The sequence below is a fragment of the Narcine bancroftii genome, chromosome 2 (assembly GCF_036971445.1).
Source record: "Narcine bancroftii isolate sNarBan1 chromosome 2, sNarBan1.hap1, whole genome shotgun sequence".
NCBI lineage: Eukaryota > Metazoa > Chordata > Chondrichthyes > Torpediniformes > Narcinidae > Narcine > Narcine bancroftii.
The window spans coordinates 42,385,158-42,407,731 of NC_091470.1; the positions used below are offsets into that span (position 1 = coordinate 42,385,158).

Consider the following 22,574-nt stretch of genomic DNA (forward strand, 5'->3'; position numbering starts at 1 on the left):
CGGCTCCAAAAGATTACCTCATTTCTGTTTCAAAGGCTTAAGTATATCAATCACATGGCTCTGAGTTTCCTTTCTCTTGTTCAAGAGGCATTAAGTGGTTTGGTTTAAAAACAGATGGCTTCTTTCAGCAGTTCTTATTGAGTACTTAGATACTTCTGTTTTTAATAAAGCAAACACTCCATTCTTCTTGAATAATTAAGACCCGCTTCAGATCCATTAGCTTTGTCTTTTCAAGACATATCAACTCCAAAAATGAACACTCTTTCTGATTTCTGACCTGTGTGTGACCCTGTACCAGCTCACAACTTACTAAGAGTACATATAAAATATTTTAACTCTGTAATTGACCTTACTAAGGCATTTTTATGAAAAATATAGCCTAACCTTAACCTAAGTATTAGTATTAACTCAGATTCATTACAATATCATTCCTTAATTTAATGTTTAGTGATTAGTGATATGGGTACTGATTATAATAGCTTTGATTTACTTTCTGTTCCTATTATGTATTCATATACACTATATACTTATAAGTTTTATTATTATAAAATCAATAAAAAGATTAAAAAAGAAAAGGAAGTTCGGATATGGACCTTGGGCTGCTGATGGTTTAGAGAGGACTCTGTGTGGCTGTAGGGGCTATGGCAGCACTGGAGGCAAATCTATGGACACTCATTGATTCTGAGGGGACTATTTTTTGCTTCTATTTCTCTATAAAAGGCGCTTCATGTAATTTTTTGCCAATGGTGAATCTGTGTGTCTTACAACACACAAAAACAAATTCTGTGTAATATTGCTTTGATTTTATTACATGACAATAAAAGTTTCTGGAATCATGAATTTTGTAAACATTAATGTTGTTAAATGTCAAAAGACTGTCTCTCATAGGATGCTGTCATTTCTGGAATTTGAATGGAATAAATACATTTAATTACCACAAATCTGAAGTTGTCCAAATGTTCTGCTTATAATCAAAGGCGTTTTGATCATAGCTGAATTATGATGGCCTCAACTCCTCTTCTGTGCCCATTTCTATTACCATGCATTCCTCGACTTTTCAAATATTTATCTGGCTCGAGCTTAAATACTTCTGATGATGCCACTTTCCACTGTCCTCTGGGCAAAGAATTCCAAAGATTCAGAATTCTGTTACAGAAGAAGTTTCTGCACATCTTTGTTTTAAATGACTGGGTAATATGTTTATTACAGATACAGGCAGAATCCAGGTTAAATAAGAGTTCAGGGAACTGTCTGAAAGCTGATTTCTCTGTAAGTCAGAAATGTCCCTTTTCTATAATAACTAACATATCATTCTATATACACTTGCTATAATTCCCCCATATCTTTCAATAACCAACCTAACACTACCCATAAGTAAATTAATGACTATCAGTCATAAATACCATGAACCATTAATCTTAGTGCTAGTTTTTAAAATATGCTTTAGAAAGGTTTGACTTGCGTTGGAGTTCCATGAGTCATTTGCAACCTGTGGAGCCTTTTTACTTTACATAACTTTTCTATGTGAGTTTGGAATTAGTCAAAATTCTGTTGATTATTACCAAAATTGCATCAAAACCCATTTTTGTCCACTCTTCCTTTGTCAGGCTGAATGGGACAGTACAGTGTTTTGATTTTTAATTTCTCATCCTTGTACTCAGGCCTTTCTGTGGACTTCCCTCCCACTCTCTAATCTCCTCTAGCTCTACAATCCTTTGCAAATATTATATTCCTTCTTGTACATTTTACCATGATGTTTGCCCCATTATTGCCAGTCATGACTTCAGCTGCCGAAACCTAGACTCAGGAATTCCCATCTCTCTGCACCTCATCCTTCAGCTTCTCTTCCTTAAAATACTGCTTAAAATTTACTTGTACATCTTTACAATCATCCATCCTTCTACTTCATTTGGCTCAATGTTGTTTCTCTGTCTCATTCAAGTGCTCAGGGACATTTCCCTGCATTAAAGATGATATGAAATACAAATTGTTGACTCATTTTGGAGGAAATTGAAAATAATTTAAGACCAAGGAACCTAATTAACCAAGTGTTCTTAGCATGTGAGGCACGTATTATGTAATGTGGTGTAAAATGTGTCTTAAATGAATAAATCTTTATAAATATGCTAACACCTCTATGCATACAAATACCTTAACACTTTGTAATATCAAAATTCATCCCTGTATAAATTGTATTTTATTGTCAAATGGAACCAGAAATTTGAGGCTAGTCTGCAAAATATGGCACAATATAAAAAGTTACATTCAGAAAACCATGAAGGTTAATTGACATGGGAGTCACTGTGCTGAAGACCTTGTATAGAAACTTGTTACCATGGTTAAGGGAGCATTATTGCCTAGCAACTGGTTATTGATACATCTCTTTTGTCTTTTTAAATTCATGTCTTAAACACTGAAAGGTCCAATAATTTACACACCAGCTTCATTTCCATTTCAAATAATGGAAACTGCTTTTGATATCACACCCCGACCTTTCAGAAAGTTAAATCATTCTTTGATAATTTAGTTTTATCATCATTTTATAAATGCAAAAAAAAACTGCTTGTATGCAGTATTGAGGAAAAAAAAGCATTTTCAGTTACAGATGAGATTGATGTAACCCAGTTTGCCTAATGGAAAACTGATACGATTGGATTAGTCCTCTATTTGTATAACCTTGAGTTTAATGGTCATTGTAATTGGACTTAGTTTGAAATAGGGAATCAAGCATGTGAAACATTTTTCAATTAATTCTAAATTACAATATGATCAGGTTTGTTCTAAAGGTATACAGGCAGTCCTTAGGTTAAAGATGAGATCCATTCCTAAGTCTATCTTTAGGTCAAATTTGTGGGTAAGTCAGCACAGATACATACGGTTCTTATTTAGCGTCAGTTAGTCAAATGTTTATCTTAGTATATGTACTAACCATCCTATTCATTCCCCTCATTATGCTGTAGATCTCTATCCGGATGTTTAGCCAATGTTTAAACTGATGTCACTGGATATCTTGTGCTTACCGAGGACGAGGACACCAAGAGAGCCATTGGGTCCTTGGTATGCTGTAATGTCATCCTAGAGGAAAGACATTTTGAGGAAAAGAAACAACACATTCTCCATCTGACCATGGAAACAGAAGGTTCTGCTTTCAATGCTTTTACCATTTCATCGGATGCAAGGATCGACAACGAGATAGACAACAGACTCGCCAAGACAAATAGCACCTTTGGAAGACTACACAAAAGAGTCTGGAAAAACAACCAACTGAAAAACCTCACAACAATCACTATACTGACTGTACTCCTTTCAGCCTACTGCAGGGGGCAATCACTGTACCTGCAGGTAGGCAACCTGGGAGACTGGCCCCACCTGCCAGCTGTCAATCACTGTCCCATATAAAAACTCGAGCCGGCCCCTTCGGGAACAGTTAGACATGTGGAGCCAGCAAAGATACAAGTTTAAGCTATTTAAAGCCTGTTGTAAAGTCTGTGGACTTTGTGTCAGAATTATTTGTACAGCAGCACTCACAATCTTGGAAGCTGAACGAACCCACAGCCTTTGACACAAGCTTGGATCCTCCACACCTAGCATGGGATGACTTGAAGGGTGCACCAGGGTGCACAGGACTCCTGTATGTAGCTGTTGGGCCCTTCTGGGGTGATTTCCAAATGATTGGATGCCACGGGTTGTTTCATTTCCATTTATCGGCGCTCTTTCCAACCAGTTGAGGAGACTTCATTACTGATTGAGGATCATGAAGCCAGCGCATGTGGGAGAGCTGCTACTCGCTCTTCAGGTGAGTGAATGAAGACTGCAACCTACAGGGTTGCAATGAATATCTAAAACAGACAGTGAGCAGGGGAAGGAGCTGCTTGTACAGGCTGACCACTATATTGCGGGTACACCTCCACCCTGTATTCGGAGCTCACAGGGCGTTCATAGTATGAGTGGTCCGTAAGTCGGATGTTCGTAACCCGAGGACTGCCTGTATTTTGAAAAAAAAGAAAATGCTGGAAATATTCAGCTGGTCTGGGAACATCTATGGAAAGATGCTTCCAAAACCTTCTCTTCTCAAACTACTGCTTAAAAGTGGGATCTCGAGGTTTCTGGTCAGTCATTTTTGTTGTCATCGTTTTCATGAGATGCAGTGGGCTGATCCCTTTGTCCTGAATCAATCTATGTTGTTTGCATCATTCTCATGAATGTGCCTGATCACTTTAAATCCATTCAAGGTACCAATCTGGTGTAAATGGTTCTATGTTGTCATCTAGTCAGTGGCTGAACTTTGCTTTTTTTAGTAAGCACAGAAAATTTAGGAAGCACTCAAACTTCTCACTCATCTCTGGGATTTTAGACAAAGATGTGTAAACTCTCTAACTGTCCTGATCTCACTGCCATTGAAATTAACCGATCGGAGACATCGAGTATCGTTTCACAGACTTGATTTCACATGATATATCATGGTGAGTAGACAGCAGGTCACCACTGCTGTCAGGCTCTAAAATGTACTTCTATATGCACATATATTTTTGCAGAGAGGCAAGCGAACAGTTACAGAAATCATAATTATGTCACAAAATAAACCCATTGTGAACTACATCTATACATTTTTTGTACAGTATATTAAAATTTTAGTTTTGTCTAATTTGAAGTGTCAGTAACCACTGTTAACATCTTTGATGATATTAAAGCTACAACTTAGCTTCCAAATAATATATCTCACTGAACATATAGTCAGGTTCAGGTGCTGAACGGGCGGTTTGCTATTTTTTTCAAGGTTTTGATGCATTTTTGTCACAACCATCACCTGCAGCGCTGCAGAGGAAGAGAAAAGAGGAACTGATGGTTATTTTTAAGGCATCAAAGCTGACTGAAGTCAAACATTGGGTGAGGAAAATACTATGAAATCTATCCAACCTTCTCAAGTGAGACTGAAATGCACAACTTCTGACTCCTGTGTACATGAGAACTAGACAAAGGTTGCATCCTCCACTCATTCTCTGAATAAAATAGTTAATGTCCTGTACAGATTGTACAAACCAGTTTCTCCCTGCATGATAGAAACATTCCTCCCAAATTTGATCGTGGGTATCTCTGAGGCCATTGATAGTCCTTGAATATCAGCTAATGCTTTACAAGATAACGGTATTCTTTTGCAAATAACAAATGCTGCCCCAGTAATAAAAGTAATAAAAAGACATCACTGGCCTTTGGTGCATAACTGGTGATATCAATCTTGATAGGTTCATACAGATTCCTAGTTAGTGTTGCAACAGCTCCTTGAGTCCAGATGAAAGTTACTTTGCAAGCTAACCTGCTGCATTTTGAACATCTATCATTAATATCGAACAAATGAGGAAATTTGTGTCATGAAAAATGATCTTAAGTTGAACAATGAAGTTTTAATAATCTGTTATCATATAGTTTCTAGTTACATACATTTATCACATGGTTGGCCTGCTAATATTTCATCTATAGAGTGGATCATTGCAGCTGCCTGTGGATGTCAAGCATAAAATCACACGCATCAAAAAAAATTAATCAAACACAATTGCTTGGACTCCACTCTTTTTTTTCTTCTTTCTTTTCTTTCTCCTTCTTCTTTGGCTTGGCTTCGCAAACGAAGATTTATGGAGGGGGTAAATGTCCACGTCAGCTGCAAGCTCGTTTGTGGCTGACAAGTCCGATGCGGGACAGGCAGACACGGTTGCAGCGGTTGCAGGGGAAAATTTGTGGGTTGGGGTTGGGTGTTGGGTTTTTCCTCCTTTGTCTTTTGTCAGTGAGGTGGGCTCTGCGGTCTTCTTCAAAGGAGGATGCTGCCCGCCGAACTGTGAGGCGCCAAGATGCACGGTTTGAGGCGATATCAGCCTGGTGCCTGCCACATTTTTTTTCTTCACTGTCTAAAGAAATCTCACTGGAGTTATAAGTGAAAAAATTGGGTGGCACAGTTAGTGACAGCAAAAATGACAGTGCTTGAATCTGGCACTGTCTGTAAGGAGTTTATGCGTTCTCCCTGTGATTTTGTGGGTTTCCTCTGTGTTCTCTCGTTTCCTCCCACCATTGAAAATGTACCAAGGGTTTAGGAAAGTGTGTGTAATTGGGTAGCATGGGCTTGTGGGCCAAAAGGGCCTGTTACCTGTCTGTATGCATGTCTAATATTTTAAAACATAATCAGGAATCTTAATGCAAAGCTTTGGGTTCTCAGAGCTATAATGGAAGATTATTGTAGGAAGAAAATGTCATGATGGTTTCATATGCATATAATGGAATTTGCAGAATAGATTCATTTTCATGAAATAAAACATTATTCTGTTCTTAAAATGGAGGTTCAATGATTTTGAGTCCTTTATGCATTCTATCAATGAAACAAAAAAGTCAAGTTGTGTTGGTGGGGAATGATGCACTCTGGTGTGTTCTGCTCAGTGAGAAATGAAATGAGCAACACCACTGCCCTCTCACATCTTCACTGAAGGAAGGAATCACAGAAGTCATATCTGAAAACCTTAGTTAGCTGTTGGCTTTGCAGGGAAAGACTGGCTTGGAGAAACATTGCCTGAAATAAATAAAGGTAGGAGTTCGTATTCCAAAAGAATTGGTGTATCCAGTAAATGTTAAGACTTTGAATCAATCAACCATTTTTAGTATGAATGACAGCATAGTCTTGGGAGGTTAGGAGCTTTTATTTTGGAGGAATAGCCTTGAATAAATCTCTCTGGTTTAAAAGTCAAAATGGGATGGGAAACATAATAAATGTAAATTAAAAATGTATCGTCCTTGGAACAAGGTCAATGTTTTGTCTGTAGTGTTTCAATTGGTCCCCTTGAGTCACTTCATTATTGTAATTGTAATTTTGCTTAAGTTGTAATGCTTCTGAATTCATGAGAAATATGGGAGTTATTTTTTCAATAAAATGAATGAATAGAATAGTCTGGTAAGACACATAATGGGTCATTAGGTGTGATCATAAAGATTGATCTAAAAATCACTGGGAGGTAATTCAAATCCCACCATCGTGAACTGAAAACTTAATTTTGTTCTTTTAAAACTGGATGAGTGAAAGTGAAATTTTGTGATGCAGGAAATGGCATCATCAACATCTTCGCAAGGCATTTTGGATTATGAAAGACAACTAAAATTTAAAGAATTTATCTAGGAAAGAAGGCTCTTTATATTGTATTTGATGCAATATGGAGCAATCATTCAAGCTGCACACAAGTAAGAGTGTTCCTTTGCCAAAAATACATCAATTTGGCTCATCTTCTAATTAATGACATTAGTATGATGTAATGTTTCTTTTTTTTTGTTAGAGATGCTCAATCTCACAAATTTGCAGCCTATCCAAATGTAGAATATTACATTCAATCAAATATTTATATCTGATTGTTTTAAGTGCATCTACAGTATTCCTCTCATATCAATGAAGGGGGACTTGACCAATATAAAAAAAACTGACAATGTCTGCAATATTTTACAAGCAGGCAACATTAGGAGTGATTTGAATTATCCACCAGTCTACTATAGGATCATATATTGCACTGTTTTGTAAGGTAAAACATCATGAGATGGGAATGTGTAAGGAGTTACCCTGTACAGGGCTGTAACAAGATGTGAATGCATCCTTGTACTTACAAGATAAGAGAGACATTGATGGATTGAGAGGCAGGAAGCTAGCAGGGAAAGGATAGCAACAGTTTTAGTCATTGGACAAGTAATGATATGATGATGTTCTAAGCACGTATCCAAGGGTATAAAAAATCATCATTTTGCTGATAACGGCAGAATGCATTCTCCGACTAACATTGTTAGTCGCAAGTGTTACAATCCAGTAATAAAGAACAAAGAACCCTGATTTCGACTCAGTCTGGTGTTTGTCTCACTCATTCATGAACAAAGCAGACCTAACAGTTTCCCAAAAGCTGTATTTTCTAATGATCTTGATGAGAGGCCAACCCATTCATTTTTATTAACATAGTGAATAAAGTTGGTGCAGGTGACTGAAGAATAAGCATTAAGAAATAACTTGCTTTTACCTCAAAAAAAGGTATCTTTGACTGATTCATCTTAAAAATAATGAAAGGGGACAATCAATTAGAGTGATATTTTAAAATGTGAGATCACAAATTCTTGGTTGTGCAGGATTATTCAGAATCAGATTTATTGTTATGAACAAGTTGTTTTGCGGCAGCGTCACAGAGCAAACATTCAGATAAACCACGCTAACATTTTTTTAAAAAGTAACAAGATGTATTTCACTTTTGAAAGGAAAATAAACAGTTGGAATATTACCAGCAAGCATTACTTTTTGGAACAAAATTGTCCCGAATTAATAAAGACTACTTTCTGACAACACTGGGTAAATTAATTCATTGGAGATGGGGTATATGAATCAGAGCAAATGTTTCATCACACAGCAAAAAAAAATGTCCATTTAAACAGAAAATTTTTTATAAAGAATAGAGGCAACCAAAGCTATGGAAACTTCTCCTTATTGAGCAACTTTACCAGAATAAGTGAGTGATGAATATAAATTATGTGCATAAACTCAAACTCAAACATGTGCAGCAGTGGTAATCACAAAGGATCATTGATAACATCTGAAACTATGCTAAACCCAGTCATCTCCACCCTTCCTGGCCCTAGCATTGTTATTTTATTAATTTTTAATACATCCCCTGAAGCTGGTATGGAAAACATGTATACTCTTGTTTTGCAAGGATTAGAGCGTGATGTGAATATAACAATCTGATGATCATTTCATCGCTGCAGCCAATATATTCATTTCTGCTGTCAGTGCAATTACAGCCATAACCTCCACCGGAAATCAATGTACAAAAATATTTTGGTTTCATACTATATAGTTGTAGAACATTCAAGATTAATGCATTGTCATGTAATAAAACAGAAAATATATTACACAAAATTTCCTTTCGTCTACCATAAGATAGACAAAGATTCACTATCAGCAGAAATTGTCCAGCACCCTTATAGCCAGAGAAAGAGAAGCAAAAAAGAGTGTTCCCCCAGAGTCACTGAATGTCAATGGCATTGCCTTCAACACTCCCACAGCCACGCAGCTTTCAGTCCAAACCATCAACAACCCGAGCTCCAGGTGCACATCTTTGACACGTTCAGCACCCTCAACCCCTCTCGCATCTTGATTCTGTGACCTGGTACCTTTTCAGCCAGTCTCGAGCCAGTCTTGAGCAGTCCACAGCCTGATGTGAGTTCTCTGACCGTAGTTGCCTGCAGCCTGCATGTGTTCCTCACCTTGAGTAGCCTACAGCCCGCCTGTGTGTTCTTCAGCCTCACAGCCCCTCACTGATCCTCTGGTTTGTCACTGGCCCATGGGTCATTTCCTCTGCTTCTCCTTTTCAAACAGAGGTGGTCTCCCCAGTTTATGGTACCCTGCACCAGTCCTCTACTTCACTGGAGTTTGCAAGCCTTCCTGGTAGCTGCTGATCATAGGTGCTGCCTCTTGGGCCCAGACCCTGTAGCCATGGGATTTTAAAATGAACCACCATTGGCTCCATTAAATCATGCACAGAGTTGACAGCAGTTGGACGGCGCGCTTGACCCCCACCAGGGAGGGATGCAACTTCACTTAGCTGTTACAATAGCTCTGGCAGTGCCCCCTTTATTTTTATAACCGGATTTAAATTCATTCTAATGATTATGTTATATGCAATTTGAACTCAATTTGGATGTGTTTGTTATACAGCAGTAATAAAAAAATTAATTTGGGAAGAGACATATCAATGTTTGCTTGCATTTGCATCAGAAACATTAGTAGTATTTAATTTAGTTGTTTCATATTATACAGTTGGTTTCTGCTAGTATTTGTCTGGTGTAAAACAATTAATCATAATTTTTATTTATGCTTTTCATTAGCTTTTGATTACATACTTCATCTATGTCTCAGTGGTAATGGCATTATTTTCACAATGAAAAAAATGGGTTGACAGAAGATTTCTCCAAACTCTCTATCTTGGAGCAACAAAAATTCCAAAATTGGAAATAAACAAGAAAATCTGAAGATTCTGTGGTCGAGTGCAGTGCACAAAAATAAAGAAACTTAGCAGGTGGTGCAGCATCCATAGGGATGTAACAACTCCTTTGGTCCTGAGCCCTCTGTCTGGGATCTGAATAAAGAAGGTGGGGGAGGAAAGAGGAGGAGAGGAAAGGAGGGAGAAAGATTATGAGCTAACAGGTAAAAGTTAATAGGTGGATACAGATAGGAGGATAAAAGAGAAAGAGGCTGAGAAGTGATAGTGGAAGAAGGCAGAGAGCTAAGAAGGGAACCTCCTTGATAGAGAAGGAAGGAAAGGGGGTAGGGAGCTGAAGGAGAGGAAACAGATGGGTTTTGAACTAAGCACTCATAACCCATCTTCCAAATCAGGTTTTCCACAAGCTAGCCAGCTTGTCCTGTTCCAGTTCCAATTGCTGCTGCTGACTGTAAAACTGTCGAACTGATCTCTCTCTCTCTCAGAGAAAAAGCCTGTTTGACTCTCTCTGCTTGCAAAACCACATGACTCTCTTAGTCAAGTTCTCTTCCAGACTGTCTGTGGCTCCAACAAGCTCTTTCATCTGTTGCCTTTTTGTAAACAATAATCCATTAGTGAAGTCTCTTGGGCACTCTCCAAAGCTTTTGCAAAGGCTCTGAGGCCCTGACATGTCTTGCATTAGCAGACCTCCAATATTTTAAATAAGATCTGTTTTAAAGTGTTTGTATATGGCCTACACTAACAAACCCTGCCCCAATTTATCACCCAAAAATGAATCTATATTCTGTCACACAGCTCTTGCATTTTCACCCACAGGAAGCATGCATTTGAATTTATTTCCATTGTTTATTTCCAGTCCATGCATTGGGCAACAAGCTATGATTACTTGATTGTTGGGAAACCAAAATAGTTTTCATTGAACTAGGGAAAATGAGAAATTCATCTTTCCAATGCATATTCATACCAAGTATGCATTGGAATCATATTATGGATGAGAAGACATCCATGGCTGGTGGAAGTGACCAAAGATAAATTTATATCTCTATGCTTCTTGAATGTTACTAAAGCATTCTATTAATTAACAACTCAATTTCCTCATAAAATTATGTTGCCTAAAATCCAGACTGGTTGATTTATTTTAAAATTTCTCCTGCTGATGGCAATGCTATATTTAGTGGAATGGATTATTTTATCCAGATGCAGTATTAACTGTTTCTCATCCAATGAAGAGAAAAAGCACATTAATTCTCATACTGTGCTAACTCAGCCCTAAAATTGTTATTGAAGCATTCAGTTGGATTAGAAATGTAACACTGCAGTTTTTCTAATGGCTTTGTAGTGAATTTCCTGTGTAGAAATCAGCTGGATTCTGTACAAAAGCACCATGATGTAAAACATGAAAATCTCCAGACACTGTGATTGAAGTAAAAGCACAAGGCTGGAGAAATTCAGCAGGTTAACCAGTCCCCTTTATATTGTAAAGATAAAAATACATAACTGACGTTTTGGGCTAGAGCCATTCATCAATATCTATAACCTTCATTTTATCTGTCCTACTACTGCCTGTTTTTGACCAGGACCATCACTCATTTTATTGTTTTATGGTCATACTTTCCATCCCATTTTTTGTGGTATTTCATGTGTTAATTATACATAAATTGTTGTCAGAGTGTTTTATGTTCCTGCAAACTGCAACAAGTAAAACTTTCATCGTACATTGTACTTCAGTATGTGACAATAAACTCTTCATTCATTTTTAATTCAAGGTCATCAACTTGAAATGCATTGTGACCTGCTTTTCCAATCTTTCATCATTTTTACTTCACATTTCCAGCATCTGTACTATTCAACAGTTGTTATTATCCTGTTTGTTACCCTTTACCAGTATTCGACTGTTGTTATCCTGTTTGTTACCCTTTACCAGCATTCGACTGTTGTTGTTATCCTGTTTCTTACCCTTTACCAGTATTCAACAGTTGTTGTTATCCTGTTTGTTACCTTTTACCAGTATTCGACTATTGTTGTTATCCTGTTTGTTACCCTTTACCAGTATTTGACTGTTGTTGTTATCCTGTTTGTTACCCTTTACCAGTATTCAACAGTTGTTCTAATCCTGTTTGTTACCCTTTACCAGTATTCGACTGTTGTTGTTATCCTGTTTGTTACCCTTTACCAGTATTCAACAGTTGTTCTAATCCTGTTTGTTACCCTTTACCAGTATTCGACTGTTGTTGTTATCCTGTTTCTTACCCTTTACCAGTATTCAACAGTTGTTGTTATCCTGTTTCTTACCCTTTACCATGTTTGCTGGTGTTCCCTCCCTCCCTTATCCACCAATTACCTACTGCCCTATGGGACTGTGCTCCTCCCTTGCCACTCCACCCCCACCAACATTTTGTAATAGCCTTGATGAAGGGCTCAAGTCCGAAACGTTAATGATGTATCTTTATCTTTGCTCCATAAAGTACACTAACTGACCTGCTGAGTTTTTCCAGCATTGTGTTTTCATTTCAATCTGGGTGTCTGCAGACTTTCGTGTTTTACTCTTATTGTGACTGTGTGGGTTTTTACTGGGTCTCCAGCTTCCTCCTACATATATCCAAAGAAATATCAACTACTAGGCTAATTGGTTAAATGAGTGTAATTGGGTACATGGCCTTGTGGGCTGGAAAGGCCTGTTACTGCGCTGTATCTGCAAAAGTTAAATTTTGAAAAAGTATGGTACAGATTCAGATTCCTATTCTAAAAGCTATGCAAGCTAATCATACTTTCTAGTAATTGGTTTGTAGCCTCGAGAGGATGTCAAGGAGATATACAAGGATGGGAAATAGTAGTTATTAGGACTGATTGGAAAATGTAAGGGTGCTTTCTGAGGTTTGATAAGATTGAGGGGACAAGACCTATTTATTTTGGCATAGCGCCAAAAACCAAGAAATTATTTGAAATGAAATTAAGGTTTGCTCTTTCTTTCCTTCGTCCATTCATCCCTTCCCACCAATTTCCCCATTGGTAGTTAACTCTGTGACCACAAGAGGTGCTACATATGCACCTACAGCCCCCCTTACACCATCATTTGGGGCCCCAAACATTCCTTCCAGGAGATGCAAGATCTCATTTGTGAATCGGTAAGGGTCTCCCAATACAGCCTCATCCACATAGGGAAGACTAGATACAGACTGGGGGATTATATCATTGAATACTTTTGTTCTGTCCACTGCAACAGCAACAACCTCCCAGTGGCCAACCACTTCAATTCCACACATTGTGCATGGCCTCGTGCGCTGCAAGCCTGAGGTCACTCATAAATTATAGGAAAACCTGTATCAGTTTTAGTACTTTTCAATCAGATGCCATCAACATTGACTTCTATGAATTTATGTTAACCAATTCCACCAGACTCCTTTCCCTCATCCCTCTGGCTCCTTTCCTCGAGTTTCCCGGCCCCTTCCCTTCCCTTCTATCAGAGACCTATCTTTTCAGCCCTCTTCTCCTTTCCCTATCACCTCTCAGTTACTATTTTTCTTCCCCTTCACATTTGTCTCTACCTGTTAGCCTGTGCTCCTCCCCTTTCCCATCATTCCATCACCCTCCCCTACCATCCACCCGCCTTCTTATTCAACTGGCTGCCTGGTTTTTAGCACACCTGAAGAAGGGCTCAGGCCCAAAATGTTGACTGCCTTTTGGTTTCTAAGGCTGATGCATGACCTGTTGAGTTTCTCCAGCACTTTTGTGTACTGTGATTAAAGTTAGTTGATAGGATATAGAAAAGGGAAATGAGGAAAAATATTTTCACCTGGAGAGTGACAGGGAACTGGGGCCCCAGAAAGAATGGGAGAGATAGGGGGGTGTGGCAAGATGGCATAGAAGAAAGACGTGTGTTCCACCTTTCTTCAGCTGGATTATTAAATACCCGATTTTAAAAAGTAGAAAAGTGGTTAAAAATAATATTTACAGTGTTTTGAATAACAGTGATTCATCATGGCTACCAATGTGAAGAAATCTAAAACTCTTCAGAAGAAATTACCATATAAAAGTATAGACAATCTGAGGCCTACCTGTACAGCTAAATCCACAGAGTCATTGTTGAGAGTCTCCAAACCTCGAGAACTCCTGCCCGTTCAAGCTTGATCTCAGCGCCGATCCTGCAGTCGCAAGATGGCGCTGGCACTTTGGTGAGTTCAGTCGTAGCTGACCCGCATGCACGTGAAGCCTTGCACATGAGCCCACGACATTGCTGGGTGGCCCGGGGGTGCGCAGTGTAGCATCGGAGGATGCTCCTGCACATCCGGCAGTTCTATTGTGTATAAGTTCAGTTACTTAAGGTGGACTAGAAAGAAAGTGATAATTTTTTCTTTATCTTGAGAAGGAGGGATGTTATATAGTCAGGATAATGTGAACTATTTTGTAACCGCGTAAGAATACACCCTTCTCACTGTAGTAACTGTGGAGCATCACTGTGGGGTGTAGTATATTCATGTGTGTGAACAGTTTTCTGAGATGGTGGAAGGCATCAGTTATTTGAATCTTGTATCTCTAAGTTATTTATGAAGCCTCCCAAGTAACTCCAGAGACATAACAATAGCATAACTGTCCTGGGGCATTAACTTGCCTCTCCGTTGGGCTTTTTCTTGCAGGCAGTGCTTCATGGGGCTTGCTGATGTGGTCCACAATGGCATTGCTGTCCTTCACTCTACAGAGCATGTCTGCCTGAGCCATGACCCTTCGAGGGTTGCTGAAGTCTTCGTCTGTAAGCAAGAATTGGATATCCTCGGGCAGCAGCTCCAGAAAGATCTGATCAAAGAGCAGGCAAGACCTATGGCCCTTGGTTAGAGTGAGCATCTCACTCAATAGGGCAGACGAGACCCTGTCCCCTAATCCATCCATATGCAGCAATCAGGTGGCGAGCTCACACCAGGAGAGCCCAAATGTGAGGGTTAACAGTATTTACTTTTCTCTGGAGACTGCCATAAGAAATCTATGATCCTTGCCGTTGTGTCCTGATCGAGGGCGCTCACAATGTAGTAGGTGCTGTCGGCGGTGATGTGCCAAAACTGGAACTGAGCCTTGGCCTGCTTGAACCATACTTGCAGCTTTGAAATCCAAAACGTTGGGAGCCTGAGAAAAACCATGTAGATGGTCACTGGCTCCGCTTGATCTGTCATCTTCGGGTCCAACTGCCAGTTGAACCTGTTGGGGTCACCAATATAGCATTTGCGCAATGAGAATGTGGAGAAGAATAACACACACCAAAGCCTTGGAAAACAAGACTGGTTTATTGCTCTGGCCATCGTGATTATATGGGCCCCAGGCACTGACGTCAGGACCCAGTGTCATTGGAGCACCAGCCTGCAATTAGCTGTTATTCCTGCCAGAGTTCCCCAACTTCCCGCGTGCAAAGGTCACTTGGGACGACAGCCAGTGTCACCCCCAGGTCCACACGGTCACCACATTTGTCAGCCATTTTGTGGGCTCGTCCATGTCTTCGTACATGGGGCTCTACATATCAAAAACCTGGAGATGGACAGCACAGCACTAAAGCTTCAGAACAAATCTTAATTCTTTAGGTTATGATAATAAATGGACTCCACATCTTTTCAAAGTTAATATTCGACTCTTTAATGGTATATCTAATTTTTTTCTAAACTTAAACAAAACATAATATCATTGACCATTGTGCATGTGTAGGTGAAGCATTGTCTTTCCATTTAATCAAAATTGCATGTCTAGCTTTTTTTATGGGCCCAGAAGACCCCAAAACCCAACAGCAATAGAAATTCACCAAGACAAATAGTTACTTAAACAAAAGTTGCTTTTATTTTTCTTTAAACATGAAAGCAGGATCAAACTTTAACTTATTACTATTAACTTAACCTAACTTAACCCCCTTCAATTCTAAGTGCACATGTATGTAATGTGTGTGTACGTTTAAAAATGTTCTTTGATTCACAGTCCAATCTCTCTTCTCACTCCTCCAAGTTCGCTGGTTGCAGGCAATTCTTATACTGTGCACAGAAATTAACATTTATGTATTTCATCAGGCTTTGGTGCTTGAGAGGTAAATGGTTTCTGCTCAGGAAGGTTCTTGTCAGTTTTCAGAGAGAGATTTGTTGCTCATTGAATACCCACAACTGATTCCTTCCGATCTGCCACTTCAGTGTCTTGCCAAATAAACTTGTGTCTTACCAAATAAACTTGACCAATTAGGGTTTTCCAGATGATAACCGATTTCAGGTCACCACATAATTCCTTTTTGTTTCCTTTATTTCAAGTGAAACATTATGCAGTCAGTCCTCTCCTTTTGTATGGACCACAAGGGCTTTGACTAGGCTGAATTAAGAACTCACAACCTGTCTTCAAAATGGGGTTTTTCCACAAGCTTACTAACACCCTCTCTCTCTCTCTCTCTCTCTCACACACACACACACACACACACACACACACACACACACACACACATGCACACACACACACACACACACACACACACACACACACACACACACACACACACACAGAAAACCACATGACCTTCTTAGAACAGCCAACTGTGGCTCCAGATCTTATCTTCTGAGTTCCTTCATCTATTGCTTTCTAAAACAATAATCCATTACTCCACAGCATGTCCAATTAACACCTACTTGTGAAGTCCTTATAGGCATTCTTCAAAGTTTTTGCAAAGGCACCTGGAACCTGGACTGTCTGACTTGAACAGAGTTCTAGCATTTTAAATGGGATCTGTTTTGAAGTGTTTGTATGTGACCTTACACTAAAAATAAACCTGTGTAAGGTAAAACATCATGAGATGGGACCGGAGAAGGAGTCACCCAGTACTAAGGAGTAACAGAATGCATCCTTGTACTTACAAGATAAGAGAGACATTGATGGATTGAGAGGCAGGAAGCTAGCAGGGAAAGGATAGCAACAGTTTTAGTCATTGGACAAGTAATGATATGATGATGTTCTAAGCATGTATCCAAGGGTATAAAAAATCACCATTTTGCTGATAACGGCAGAATGCATTCTCCGACTAACTTTGTTAGTCGCAAGTGTTACAATCCGGTAATAAAGAACAAAGAACCCTGATTTCGACTCAGTCTGGTGTTTGTCTCACTCATTCATGAACAATGCAGACCTAACACCTGCCACAATTTATCTTCTTTAAAACATATCTATGTGCAATATAAAATATAATATAATCTGTCACACTATCAATGAAGTAAAAGATAAAATTTGGTTTTGAGTTGGAGTCAGTAAAACATCATCATCTTGAAATGATCTAAATAGAGCAATTAAAGGACAAGGTTCTAATTTGAGCAGCAAGATCAAAACCATTGGCATGGTGAAGCTGTGGTGCTACCTACAAGGACAGTTAGATTTACAGATGTTCTTCATTGTCCATGAGGATGTTCTGCCTCTGCTTGGCCTAAAAGCACGTATGGACATGGGACTTGTCTCGTTTAGTAGAGACGTTCACCAAGTATGCCCCTCCGAAGATGATTTGTCGCAGAAATTGTTCTTGGAATACAGTGATTTCTTCTCAGATGAGCTTGGGAGGCTGCCAGTAGCATATTCCATGAGCCTCGACCCAGAAGTAAGACCTGTGGTTCATCTGGAGCATCGCATACCTGTGGCCATGAAGGACAAGTCAACAGAATGCAGGAGTTGGGTGTAATTACTCCAGTTTCAGAGCCAAACAAATGGCTGTTCTCCATGGTAGCCACCAACAAGAATAATGGGCAAGACATCTTCTGGATATGCATTAACCCGCGGGACCTCGACACAGCCCTGAAGAGACCACACCATCCGATGTGTACCGTGGAAGAGGTTGCTGTACAAATGGCTGGTATAATTGTATTCTCAGTCCTAGATGCCAAGAACTTCTTTTGGCATATCATGCTTGACCACAAATCATCATTACTGACCATAGGTAAAACACAGGATTCTGTTGACACCATGGTTAAGTGAAAAAAAAACACACAAATGCTGGAGAAACTCAGCAGGTCAAACAGTACCTTGAAGTAGCAAAGGTAAAGATATGTTTCGGGCTTGAGCCCTTCATCAAAAGTGTGGGAGAACATGAGAGATGTCTGAACAAAAGGGGGAAGGGGTAGGGGGCTGATGAGGGTGGGAGATGATTGGTGGAGGGGAGAGGGGGAGGACCGCAGGAAGCTGGGGGGAGGAGTCTAGGCTAAATGGAAAGAGAAAGGAAGTAGAAACTGGAATGACTAGTTAAAGGGTTGGGGGGTGGGGGGGGAGAGGCAAGATGATTAGTGGAATGCAGTGAACTTAATGTTCCTGCCCTGAGGTTGGAGTGTGCCCAGACAAAAAATGACTACCCCACCCTAACGACCCACAGATTGGAGGAACAATACTTTGTTTTTCATCCTTTTCCTTTTTTGCCTATTTCCCCGCCCCCCCACCCCCCCTTTAACTAGTCATTCCAGAGCCTCACAACAACTATGTTGCAACTGCAGTTGCAGAATGGGATTTACTTAACATGCAATTATGCTGCTTCATTCAATTCCAAGTAAAGTCCAACCATGGATCTTAGACCCTCAAATGTTTTCAGCAGGAAAATTAATTCAAAGGCCTTCAGGTCTGGCTGCCAATCTTCTCCATTTTCAACATCTATCAGTAATAAAATTCCAAAGACTTAATTAGTAGGATTTCAACTCTCATACAAGTATTTCTTGCTGAACCACCTTGTTCACGTGAAAGACATGAACCCTTGGAACCAAACAACATTTGAAGTTGCTGCCTAGGCTGCACTTTATTTTGCTATTGAAAATTATCAATTTGCATTTCATCAAGACTACGACTAAGGAGCTAATCAAGACTTAAGAAAGAGGAGTAGAGCTCACTCTCCCAGCACTGGAGGTCGAGATTGTAGGGAGATCAAGTTCCCCAAAGTAAATATCTTGAACGCCGTGTTTTGGACCAACCATGTCAGTGCTTCAGCTAAGAACACCTCTATATCTTCAGTCGCTGGATGAAATTTGGCATGTCCCTGGCATCCCTCAACAACATTTGCAGGTGCACAATTAAGACTATTCTATCAGAATGCACTACTGTGGGGTACAGGTGCTGCTCTGTTCAAGACTGCTAGTAACTACAGAGAACTGTGTCTGCAGCTCTGACCTCCCAAAGCCTGGGAAAAGCAGCCAACGTGCGAAAGGATTCATCCCACCCCAACCGCACTGTCTCTGCCTCCACCCATCAGAAGAGTGTGAAATCAGGCAGCAGGTTTAAGGACAGTTTCTTTCCTTCTATTAGATGAACTAATTGGATGAACATCACATCTGTAAAATAATGTTGCCTTTATTCCAAATGAATTGATTTCTCACTGTAACAGTACTGTTTGTACTGTGTTTAATTCAACTGTACTTAAGCATGGATTGGCATGATGGATTCCACTCAAAATGAAACCTTTTCTCGGTACCTCAGTACATCTGATAATAAATGTAACTTGGACTTAAAATTTAACCATCATGCATTTCTGACATCTCTGAGACTGTTCTGTTTTATTTCCATTGGTTTCCATATTTATGAATAGCCTGACAGGTGATCCTGAGCTCACTATTCTAAAACATAGTCTTATACATACAAAATGTTTATTAAATTCTGCATTAGAGAGGACACTTTTTTTAGCTTATTTCTTTTATATTATTTTTATCACAACAGATCTTAAGAGATCCTACTCATATTTGTAAAATGGGGAATTAACACTGCAATGCACTTTTAACTGCTAAAAATACTAAGCAGTTTGATAAACCTGTGGTAAACCACTGTATGCAAATATTTACCTGTTTGGGCACACCCATTGGCTGACTTTACCTGTGACCCCTCCCACAGGCTCCTGAATAAAGGCAACTGTTCCACAGCCCCCTCCCCAGTGCAGGACAGTTGTGCAGCATGGATTTGCCTTTGCGCAAATAAAAGCCTATCAGTTTGTTCAACTTGTCTTTTGGAGTCATTGATGGTGCATCAAAACTTTTGTTTATTTTAGATGGGTGAGATTTGAGTAGTACTTCAGCTCTATGAAGTTATGCTAGATGCTCATTCTTAGATCAATATGTATTAAAAATTGGCTAGGTCGGGCACTGAATCGGGGAGGCGGAGGTGCTGTTGGGGCTTGGGCGAGCGCAGAGTCACAACACTGGGCTGGGGGAGAACATTATCAGGCCAGCAGAGACCAGAGTGGGCCGTCAGGGAACGGATACAGGGCAGGATCAATGGTTGTCCTTCTTACCCATAATCCCCCATGCTGCTGGAACCGCTCTGGCGGTGTGGGGGATTATGGGCAAGGATGGTGGCCATTACACGGAAGCACTGATGTCATTTTCTACTCAGGCAGCCATCGATCGCTTTCAAATTGACGAGCCGCAGATACACAGTGCATGTGTATAGGTAGACAATTCACCTCCAAGGTGGTTTGCTTACCTGTGCACTTTTTAAATTCTACCCACCAATTGGCCTATATGTGGGTAGACAACATGCCAAATTGGCAGGTTAAACTCCTGTTACAATCCAATTTGTAAACCCACTGTTGAGCAAGTAATTTACATTTTTTTTATAATCTGAATTTTTACAGAATATGGTTTGATGTAACCTTTTACAAAATTGCTGTTGAATATTAAAATGATTTGCAATGCTTTAAAAAATATATGTATTAAAGATCTGTGCTTACCTCCTGGGTCCACATTTAAGTAATTTATGACTTTGTTTTGGGCTTGAATGTGCATTTTGATTGATTCAGTTAATGACATCCAACAATGTTGAAAAAACAGATAAATAAAAATGACAAAAATACAAAATGAAGCTTCAGATTCTCTGCTGAATCTTCACTGCAGGGCCAGTAAATTATGTGTGCCCATGTTACAGTCATAATATTGATGTCTAAAAGATTGCTTCAATGGCAGACCAGGATTCATTCTAGATTTAAAATGTGCTTTCTGCTATTTTATTAAAAGCTCCTCTGTAGGATATATTAGGACACATGCTTGCTCCACAGTTGATGCACAATCAATTAACCCAAAGACTGAAGTACAGGAACTGAAGGCTTTCATTAGCTAGAGATGGACAGCATCTCTTGAGTTGCTGGCTCACGCTGACCCGGGCTCGAACTGGGGGAAGGGTTGTGGCATGACAGCCTTTATAGGAAATAAAGGGGAGGAGTCACGAGCCGGCCAGTGAGAGCAGGGTCAAACATATAAAGTCAAAGTATTTACGTACACAAGTGGTTTCACCACATTCACCCCCTCTTTTTATAAAGGGGATATGGTGCAGTCAGGCGCCCTCATAAGTTCAGTCTGTCCGGCGGCCTCCTTGGCGTTATGACCAATATACCTCTGGTGGTGCGGTGGCCTCCATTGGTTGCAGCTGCTCCTTCTCGATTGGCCCGGCCGGGATGTTTGGCTGAGCCAGGGGGGTGGGCGCATGTGTGCTGGTAGGCGGGTTGGCCGAGGAGTAGGGATCTGAGGCCCTGGAGCACTGGGAGGGGGGGGGGGGGTGGTACCTGACTGTTGGCTGAAGGGAGAGGGGTTCAGATCCTCCTGCATGTGCCAGGTCCCCAATGGATACTGTGTTCTTGCATCCATTTGAGAATGCCACATCGGCGTACTGTGGGTTGGCGTGGAGCAGCCGGACCCTCTCAACTAGAGGGTCAGACATGGTCTTTGCGTGTTTCCACAGAAGTACTGGCCCAGGGGATGTCAACTAGGTGGGTAGAGTCGTTCCTGATGCCGATCTCCTGGGGAATGTAAAGAGTCTCTCCTGAGGTGTCTCATTGGTGGCCGTATACAGGAGGGACCAGATAGCATGGAGGGCCTCTGAGAGGACTTCTTGCCAGTGAGGGAATGGGAAGCCCTTGGACTTTAAGGCCAGTAGAATTGTTTTCCAGACTGTGCCATTATCCCACTCCACCTGGCCATTCCCTCTGGGGTTATAGCTGGTGCTATGGCTAGAGCCAATGATCTTTCACAGCAGGAATTGGTGCAGCTCATCGCTCATGAAGGATGAACCCCTGTCACTGTGGACTTAACAGGGGTATCTGAAAATGGTGAACAGGTTATTCAGAGCTTTTATGACCATGACTGCAGTCATGTCCGGGCAGGGGATGGTGAAAGGGAACTGCGAGTACTCATCAATGATGGTGATGCAGTCCGCATTGTGGTTCGTGGAGGGTAGGGGGCCTTTGAAGTCCATAGGCATTCAAAGGGGTGGGTGGCCTTGATCAGGTATGACTTGTTGGGCAGTGGAAATGCAATTTGCATTATGCGCAGACCCGACAATTTTTGGTCAGAGTCCTGATGTCATCAATGAAATAGGGGAGGTATGGGGCTTGATGAAATGAAGAAAACGGGTGATCCGGGGATGCAGAGGGTATTGTGCAGCGACTGCAGTTGGTCCATCTGCATACTGGCACATTTCCCCTGAGATATGGCATCAGGAGGCTCATTGAGCTTTCTGGGCCGGTACAGTATGTCATAATTGTAGGTGGAGATCTCGATTCTCCACCTCAGGATTTTATCGTCTTTGATTTTTACCCTGCTGCTGGTTGTTAAACATGAAGGC

The 22,574-nt window shown here is 40.4% G+C and overlaps 1 long non-coding RNA gene across 1 annotated transcript in view; it reads left to right on the forward strand.

Moving 5' to 3' along the window:
- Positions 1 to 3,539: 3,539 nt before the first annotated feature.
- The window catches only part of LOC138752316 (uncharacterized), a 51,930-nt gene continuing 32,895 nt past the window's right edge, over positions 3,540 to 22,574 (forward strand). Inside the window, exon 1 of the long non-coding RNA XR_011350516.1 lies at positions 3,540 to 3,796. This is a non-coding gene — a long non-coding RNA (uncharacterized lncRNA). The remainder of the gene's footprint in view (positions 3,797 to 22,574) is intronic.